This window comes from Asparagus officinalis, chromosome 5 (genome assembly GCF_001876935.1).
Source record: "Asparagus officinalis chromosome 5, Aspof.V1, whole genome shotgun sequence".
Taxonomy (NCBI): domain Eukaryota; kingdom Viridiplantae; phylum Streptophyta; class Magnoliopsida; order Asparagales; family Asparagaceae; genus Asparagus; species Asparagus officinalis.
In genome coordinates, this window is record NC_033798.1 from 8388708 (window position 1) to 8398940 (window position 10233).

Consider the following 10233-nt stretch of genomic DNA (forward strand, 5'->3'; position numbering starts at 1 on the left):
GAAAGGAGCAACTCCTGCCCGTTGTGTCGGTGCGACGTCGTCGATGAAAATGAATATGAGATCGTTATGGAAGCATAATTATTGCTTAGTAGTTGTTAATAATTTAATGTGGATTCTTTTTTTTTTTTTTTTAACTTTGGGTCTCAGAACCGTGAGATGAGTTTCTATATGTATTGGTTGAAAATGTGCTCTGTGCTGTCCATGATAATAAAGAGAAGCCAATTTGCCTTGACTCCTTAAATATATATGTCAAAGTTTCATGTACTTTTCATTTGTACATACCCCAGTTTATTTTCTTGCACTTTTATGCTCTAATAAAGTTTTCCTCCGGACATTATATTTTTATAAGAAAGCGATAACAGTGCCGTCTAAAATAAATATTCCATGACATTATGGTATTTCTTTATAAATATAGTTTATGGTAGCTTCGCGTAAAATAACTAATATTTAATAATAAAAGCGTGAACCACAATTTTCACTGGTAAAAATAATCCTCTGCTTATTTGAAAACCGCGATTAACGATGTTAAGGAGTTTTTGGGGTAAAATATTGAAGATAAGTGTGTGTTCTTCTGATAACCCCTGACCCCTAACTTAAGGGGGAATTCTGATAGTTTGAAAGTTATATGGGTTTATGTATATGATGTCAAGGAGTTTTTGGGGTACAACATTGAAGATAAGCGTGTGTTTTTCTGATAGTTTGAAAGTTATATGGGTTTATGTATATGATGTCAAGGAGTTTTTGGGGTACAACATTGAAGATAAGCGTGTGTTTTTCTGATAACTCCTGACCCCTAACTTAAGGGGGAATTCCGATAGTTTGTAAGTTATATGGGTTTATGTATACGACAAACTCCTTGACATCATATACATAGGTTAAGGGGATTTTCTGATGCTTAGCAATTCTTCTTCATAAACATAGTTTACAGCACCTTTTGTGCAAATGGTCTCGAAATAAAAAAACAATTAATCTTTAAAAGAAAACTGCTTCACATAAATAGCAGAAACGGAGTAAAGCCATAAACTTATCTTAATTTATTTAATCTTCCAAGCAAAATGAGATAAGTTATGGATCATTTTTATCACAACCATTGACTATCTATTTGAGGATTAATATTTCTTTTATTTGAGTGCAAATTAGGAATAAATGCAACTCATATGGATGTGTGGTAGATTTTGAACAGAAGCACAGTCATCGTATTCTTACGAAAAGTAGTAGTAATTCCTCCACCGCTTTTAAATAGTGGAGAGAATCAAAGTCCGTTTCTTACATATTAATTATCCAATTTTCTGCTATCCACCCATTTGAAAAAGATTGCGTTTAATGTTGTCAATTATCTGAGACCAAACTAAAAAGAATCCGCATTAAATTCTTAATAACTACTAAGCAAGATTATCATCCCCAAACTAAAAAGTTGCGTTTAATGTTGTCAATTTTTTTTATTTGATGAATAATATTTTTTTTTTTGCATATTGAACTAGATTATCATCACCAAAATATTTCACACAAATAATATTTTTCCATAGCACCTCCTTTTCATCAAACCATCTCCATAACCTTTTTCCTAACGAAGCTCTGTTCATAATTTTTAAATCAAGAATTCCCAAACCCCCTTGCTATTTCGGTTTGCGCACTTCCCCCCATTTCACCAAATTAGCCACATTCTTTTCATCGGTCCAAAAAAATCATCTTCTTATTTTGTCTAATCTGTCACATAGCCAACTAGGAAAAATAGAAAATGACATCCAAAAGAGAGGCATGCTAGAAAGAACAGAGCTCACCAGAATGAGCCTTCCCCCTCTGGGTAAGGTTTTTCCTTCACAAGTTGTCAATCTCTTTTCAAACTTATCAATCAATGGTAGGTAATCCTCTTCCTATAGTTTTCCTCGTCTAAGAGGTATGCCTAAGTAAGTTGAAGGGAAAGACCCCTCTTTACAGTTAGGCATTGTAGCAATTTCTTTCCGTAACAAACTGTTATCTCCCAACATCATCACTGAACTTTTAGTAAAATTAATTTCCAGTCTAGAAGCTAATTCATACCCATACAAAAGCAGATTCAATACAACCATACTATTAACATCTGCTTTACAAAAAAGGAGGGTATCATCTGCGTATCGTAATGTTGGAACTTTAATATTATCAGATGTCATAAGACTTTGAAAATTCTAAATTTAATAACAATCCTTCTGCTCCACCTTGTTGACAACATTCAGAAATAACTTCCTGTACAGCTGCCACACCATCTACAAGCAATCACCCCTTAATAGACCCTGTTTGATCAGGATCAATTAAATCACACAGTTTCTCATTTAACCTATTAGTGAGCACTTTGGTAATAATCTTATATATGACATTCAAGAGACTTATAGGTCTATAATCCCCTACATCTTCAGAATCCTCTTTCTTTTTGGGATTAAAACTATAAAATCATAATTTAGTCTCTCAATGTCAAGAGTACCCTCATAGAATTCATTAAAAATTTTCACTATATCTTCTTTTATTACTTCCCAGAACTCTTGAAGAGAAAAGAGCAGGGAAACCATCAGGGCCAGGTGATTTTTCACGACCCATATTAAAAATGGCATTTTTAATCTCGTTCAAAGAAAAAGGAATTTCCAAAATTTCAGCCCCAACTCCTTGAGAGGAAAATTTTTTTGCCATTGAAAATCAACTCTCTCACCTATTGTATAACCATATTTTTTTTGTAATGTTGGTAGAAAATTTCTGCAATCCCCTCTGCAGAACATACTTCAATACCATTTGCCTTAGCAAAAGTAATATTATTAGTTCTCTTTCTTCCATTCGCCATTTTATGAAAAAAAAGTAGTATTCTGATCACCTTCTTTGAGCCAATGAATCTTAGATCTTTGTTTCCACATCACTTCTTCCTTACTAATTAAGATGTTCAAATCAGAAACAATTTCTTCTCTTCTATTTTTCTCGTCCTCTTCAAGAGATTTTTCTTCCTCTAACACATCTATCTCTAACAATTCATCCATGAGTCTCTTTTTGGTCTTTTTAACACTATAGAAATGTTCCTTTGCCCAAATTTTAATTTGTTTTCTAAGAAATCTCAATTTCCCAACTATATTAGCGGCTGCAAAGTCCTTAACAGGAGCCAAATCCCAACCTCTTTGAACACAGTTTAAAGGTATCTTCTTTCAACCACATTTTTTTTCAAATCTAAACAGTTTAGTAGGCTGAACATTTTGTAAGAACTCCAGAACTATTCACACACGATCAGAAACATGAGTAGATAAACCCTTTTGACATGATAAAGGAAATTTATTTTCGCAACTTAGGTTGTATAAAAATGTATCCAATCTAACTAAATCAGGAGATTCTCTCTTGCTTGACCATGTAAACTTTCTTCCAACCAAATGAGTATCAATCAACTCCAAATCATTGATTATATCACATAAATTTTCTACATCTCTCATGTGATTAACACAATTTTTTCTATCTTCCACACTTTACGTGACATTAAAGTCACGTGCTACAACCCAAGGACCATAAATTAATCACATTCTTTATGTCCCTCAACTCTTGCCAAAACTCCATTCTTTCCCTTATTATAATGAGGACCATATACATTAGATATGCACAAAATTGTATTATCTGAAAAGCTTTGAATCCACACATACATCACAAATTTTCCTAAAACCTCTTTAAAATTTTTTCCTTTTATTTCCAATCCATCCCATTAACATCCCACCATCTTCTCCCCTTGCAGGAAGACAACTCCATTCAATATAAAAGGATCCTCCCAACTTTCTTGTTAGAATTAGGGTGAAGCCCAAACCTACAGGCGGAGCTCGAGATCCAGGCGAGATCTCAACGAAGAGGTGCAGGCGAGATTGATCTCATGGCGGGTGTGTGCAGGCGAGTTCGTGGTCGACATCAGGCGGGGATAGAGCGGCTCTTTGCAGGCGAGTTCGTGGTCGACATCAGGCGGGGATAGAGCGGCTCTTTCCAGGCGAGTTCGAGGCTGGGGGGGTTTGCACAGGCGACATCGACAACAGCCCGCAGGAGAGATCGCACATGGCTGGCGACAGCCTGTCGCCAGCCCTAGGGTTCCCCCTATAAAAGGGAACCGAAACCCTAGCCGCCGTAGAGGCTTCCCCCCCTTTTCTCTCGTGATCAAAACCCTAGGCGGCTCATCCCCTCCCTCTCCAGCGATCTCTCTCTTTTTCTCTCTGTTCTCACGTGATTGGGAAAGGGATTTAAAGGAGGAATTTATTATAGAGGAAATTAAGAGAGTTATTAAAGTAGAGGGGAATCTTTACTATAGCTACAGTGAAGACTGCATTTATTGAGGAATCTCAAGTTTGAGATTCGCTCTTGAATTGTAACTTCTTGTTAGTTTAATAAAAAATTTACTGTGTGGCTCTCGAGGACGTAGGCAGTTGCCGAACCTCGTTAAAACTTAGTGTACTTTTTCTATTCTGCGTTTCTGCTGTCTTAGGGGTTTCAGAGGTAAATTCCTAACATTTCTCAAATCACACACAGAAAATCCTTAATTTTTGTCTCTTGAAAACAAACAACATCAAATTTATTTGACACACAGAAATCTCTTACGCTATATTTGAGACTTGTTGAGTATTTCAGTTTATCTACTCAGACCTTGATTATGTATTTCTGTATTGTTGGATGATGAGATATTTATGTGACTATTATCATTTCATCAGTATTCCTTGTATTATCTCTCACCTGTTTTGTACCTACACCAGTTGTTGATTCTACTAGATAGATGTTGATTGTGATGGTGAAACATGTTATTGCACGGTGTGGTGCATAGCAGGTTTGACATTCTTGGTTTTAACTTGGACTGCAGCCTTGTGTGAACCCAGGGGCATCACACTTATCCTCAGAACTTGATATCTCTGCAGTAGTCTCTATGGGTAATGTTGATAAATTTATTGGCCCCTCACCAACATTTAAAGGATAGATCTGTTCCTCTACCTCAGATTCTTCAACAATAGTGTCTACTTGTTCATGGTCAATCAAAGTTTTTTATATCATTGTTGCAAAACTCTTCAGCTTTGCTCCCACAATTTTGTTGCAGGGCTACCAACTGGAGAATTCCTATGATCACCCTTAACAGTCCATTGAGAATCACTAGAAAAAAACAACAACCAGAAGATGTTCTAGAGCTTTGAGCTTTTAGTCTAACATCTTCTTTAAAACTCTTTTCCCTACCCCTAGATTTTCCATTCTCTAATATAATTGAAACAAAGATATGATATACATGCATACCCACTAAAACATAGATCAAATCAGGTGTGTTAATAATCTCCTTGCACTTAACACGCAGAATAGCCACAGAGAAATTTCAGACTCTTTAGTCTTAGAACCCATTTCAAAAAGATCAGCAAAGGGTTGCACAATCTTAGAAGAACCATCCCAATCCCAGATATAAGGTGGGATTCCTTGTAATTTTATCCACACCTTATTATTTCTATATAAAACTGTATCTCCCTCCTCTCCTGACCATCTTCTAAGCTTAATTCTGCAAGATCTCAGAGTTACTATACCCTTTTACTCAATTCATCCATTTGATCCCAAGGTAGAATCTTCACCAAAAACTCATTCTCAGAAAACATCCTGACATCCCAACACCCATCAAACGACCAATAAGCTTTCACATCTTTTTCTAATCTGTCAACAGTTACTCCAATAGCGTAATTATGAAAATTTCCCAAAATAGCGTAATTATGAAATTTCCCAAAAACAAAGATTTTTTCATGAACCAGATCAATTGAAATCACAGGTTTTGATTTTGAAGAGGAAGATGATGAACTTTTACCTGATGACTATGTGTTGTTAACAGAACCTATAATTTTCTGGTTGAAAATGTACTTTATATATGTATGTTGTCCACAAAATTATGGTATCTTCTCTTGATTTTTTTTTAAAAGACACGAGAGGCTTCTTACATACTGATTGCTAACTCAAATTAAGAATTCCTTTTCCCACCGATAATAATATTTTCCAATGTCTTCTCAACATGAAATTAAGAAAATGCAGGCGCCAACAAAATAGTTTGGGATGTAAGTGGCTATATATGGGGTATGCATGCATGGGCAGTTGAACCTCTTCAAAAATCGCGGCACTGAAATCTTTTCTGATATGCTAACTAATCAGTAGATGCATCTTTCCCTTTTTACAGCATAATCTATAATATATGCATGCCCGTCTTGAATCCATGCTCCATGATCAGCTCCTCTCCCCTATAAAACCTCTTGAAACTCCTCAGAGCCTCCTGATTAAAGAGAGAACCATACATAAATGTTGAAGAACATGAAGACTTTTTATTGTGCCACAGTTTTGGCCATCCTGATTTTCTCCTTAGCGGCCTCAGCACGAATCTTGAGGGAACCCGACGGCGATTACGGTGTCGCCATCTCTTCTTCGTTCGGTCACATGCTGCCAAGAAATACACCCGTGCCTCCTTCTGGGCCTTCAACTCCTGACCCTAACCATCCTCCTCTGGTGATGCTTCCTCATTAATTCTTGTTATGGAATAAGAGGCCAATATGCATGGTTGTAATAAAGGCTTGGTTATATATCAATAATTGATTAATTGCGTTTTTGTGTCTGTTCTTGTGTTAATCTAGGCATAAGATAGTTGATGCAACAAGGGAATCAGATTTTTTGATTAGTATATATATTAATATCCGAACTCACTGGTTTTGTACTAATCTGAAAAGAGGCCGTCATTGATGCATTAACTATCAAAACTCCCGTTTTTAGCTCTTTCCCTCTCTAACTGTCTTACTTGCATTATGGGATTAAAATTACTTTTCACTTCAAATATCATACCACATTGTGAAGTTAAACTTTTTATTTGATTATCATTGTATGAATCAAACAAAATGGGCACAAAATTACTTCAGCAATCTGTTGGGAATTTACGCCGAAATCCCTAAGATAGCAGAAACGCAGAATAAAAAAGTACACCAAGATTTTACGAGGTTTGGCAACTGCCTACGTCCTCGGGAGCTACACAATAAATTTCTTATTAATCTAACAAGAAATTACAATACAGAGCAGATCTCAAACTGAGATCTCTCAATAAATACAATGGCCAACACTGTAGCTACAATGTCCCTCTCCTTTAATACCCCTCTTTAATTTTTTTTTCCTCTTCTTAATTTCCCCTTTCTTTAAATCCCCCCGCCCGCCCTCAATCACGTGAGAGGCGCTGGAGAACAAAGAGAACCGAAGAACAAAAAATCACCGCCGCTTGAAGACGAACATGAGAAGGAGTTAGGAGCAGTCGCCGACGCCGCCTGGAATCGAAGAGAGAAAAAGGGAAAAGCTCAGCTCAGGGGGCTAGGGTTTTGGGTTTCCTTTTATAGGGGAAATCAACGACAGGCTGGCGACAGGCTGGCGCCAGGCGTTCAATCTCGCCTGCGGACGAGACTTGATCTCGCCTGTAGACCAATTCTGCCCCCAACTTCGTCTGCCAGAGAAGTCGCTAGCCACGACCTCGCCAATTCACCTCGAACTGATCGCCCGCTCGAGCTTGCCTACATCGACCCTCAAGCTCGCCTGCAAGGGAATCTCAAACTCGCCTGATGATCGCGAGCTCGCCTGCGTCATTCAACCTCACCTGAATCGAGGTTTGATATACACCTGATCTCAACAATCTCCCACTTGGAGATCAAACCACAGTCAGCAGGCTATCTCATCAAGCTCCTCCTCCTGTGTGGCTCCGCCCTCACCATCTATACATGGAGGCCAACTGAAGTTACGTACAACTCCAGTTTCTAAACGGTCACCGTCTTTGTTAGCATGTCTACTTGATTCTTACTTCCTGGAATCTTCTCCAGTTTTAACACGTCATCTTCCAACAGGGATATGATGAAGTGGTACCGAAGCGTAATATGCTTCGTTCTAGAATGAAATGCGGAATTCTTAGCCAAGTGTATCACACTCTGACTATCGCTATGCAAAACATTGTTCTCCTGTTTGAATCCCAGCTCTGTTAACAAACCCTGAAGCCATATCATCTCTTTACTGGCTTCAGTCACTACAACATACTCAACTTCGGTAGTTGTTAATAATTTAATGTGGATTCTTTTTTTTAACTTTGGGTCTTAGAACCGTGAGATGAGTTTCTATATGTATCGGTTGAAAATGTGCTATGTGCTGTCCATGATAATAAAGAGAAGCCAATTTGCCTTGACTCCTTAAATATATATGTCAAAGTTTCATGTACTTTTCATTTGTACATACCCTAGTTTATTTTCTTGCACTTTTATGCTCTAATAAAGTTTTCCTCCGGACATTAGATTTTTATAATAAAGCGATGACGGTGTCGTCTAAAATAAATATTCCATGAAATTATGGTATTTCCTTATAAATATAGTTTATGGTAGCTTCGCGTAAAATAACTAATATTTAATGATAAAAGCATGAACCACAATTTTCACTGGTAAAAATATCCCTCTGCTTATTTGAAAACTGCGATTAACGATGTTAAGGAGTTTTTGGGGTAAAATATTGAAGATAAGTGTGTGTTCTTCTGATAACCCCTGACCCCTAACTTAAGGGGGAATTCTGATAGTTTGAAAGTTATATGGGTTTATGTATATGATGTCAACCTGACCCCTAACTTAAGGGGGAATTCTGATAGTTTGAAAGTTATATGGGTTTATGTATATGATGTCAAAGAGTTTTTGGGGTACGACATTGAAGATAAGCGTGTGTTTTTCTGATAACTCCTGACCCCTAACTTAAGGGGGAATTCCGATAGTTTGAAAGTTATATGGGTTTATGTGTATGATAAACTCCTTGACATCATATACATAGGTTAAGGGGATTTTCTGATGCTTAGCAATTCTTCTTCATAAACATAGTTTACAGCACCTTTTGTGCAAATGGTCTCGAAATAAAAAAAAACAATTAATCTTAAAAAAAAAACTGCTTCACATAAATAGCAGAAACGGAGTAAAGCCATAAACTTATCTTAATTTATTTAATCTTCCAAGCAAAATGAGATAAGTTATGGATCATTTTTATCACAACCATTGACTATCTATTTGATGATTAATATTTCTTTTATTTGAGTGCAAATTGGGAATAAATGCAACTCATATGGATGTGTGGTAGATTTTGAACAGAAGCACAGTCATCGTATTCTTACGAAAAGTAGTAGTAATTCCTCCACCGCTTTTAAATAGTGGAGATAACCAAAGTCCGTTTCTTACATATTAATTATCCAATTTTCTGCTATCCACCCATGTGAAAAAGATTGCGTTTAATGTTGTCAATTATCTGAGACCAAACTAAAAAGAATCCACATTAAATTCTAAATAACTACTAAGCAAGATTATCATCCCTAAACTAAAAAGATTGCGTTTAATGTTGTCAATTTTTTTATTTGATGAATAATATTTTTTTTTGGATTTGCATATTGAACTAGATTATCATCACCAAAGTATTTCACACAGATAATATTTTTCCATAGCACCTCCTTTTCATCAAACCATCTCCATAACCATTTTCCTAACGAAGCTCTGTTCATAATTTTTAAATCAAGAATTCCCAAACCCCCTTGCTATTTCGGTTTGCGCACTTCCCCCCATTTCACCAAATTAGCCACATTCCTGTTTTCATCGGTCCAAAAAAATCTTCTTCTTATTTTGTCTAATCTGTCACACAGCCAACTAGGAAAAATAGAAAATGACATCCAAAAGAGAGGCATGCTAGAAAGAACAGAGCTCACCAGAATGAGCCTTCCCTCTCTGGGTAAGGTTTTTCCTTCACAAGTTGTCAATCTCTTTTCAAACTTATCAATCAATGGTAGGTAATCCTCTTCCTGTTAGTTTCCTCGTCTAAGAGGTATGCCTAGGTAAGTTGAAGGGAAAGACCCCTCTTTACAGTTAGGCATTGTAGCAATTTCTTTCCGTAACAAACTGTTATCTCCCAACATCATCACTGAACTTTTAGTAAAATTAATTTCTAGTCTAGAAGCTAATTCATACCCATATAAAAGCAGATTCAATACAACCATACTATTAACATCTGCTTTACAAAAAAGAAGGGTATCATCTGCGTATCGTAATGTTGGAACTTTAATATTATCAGATGTCATAAGACTTTGAAAATTCTAAATTTAATAACAATCCTTCTGATCCACCTTGTTGACAACATTCAGAAATAATTTCCTGTGCAGCTGCCACACCATCTACAAGCAATCACCCCTTAATAGACCCTGTTTGATCA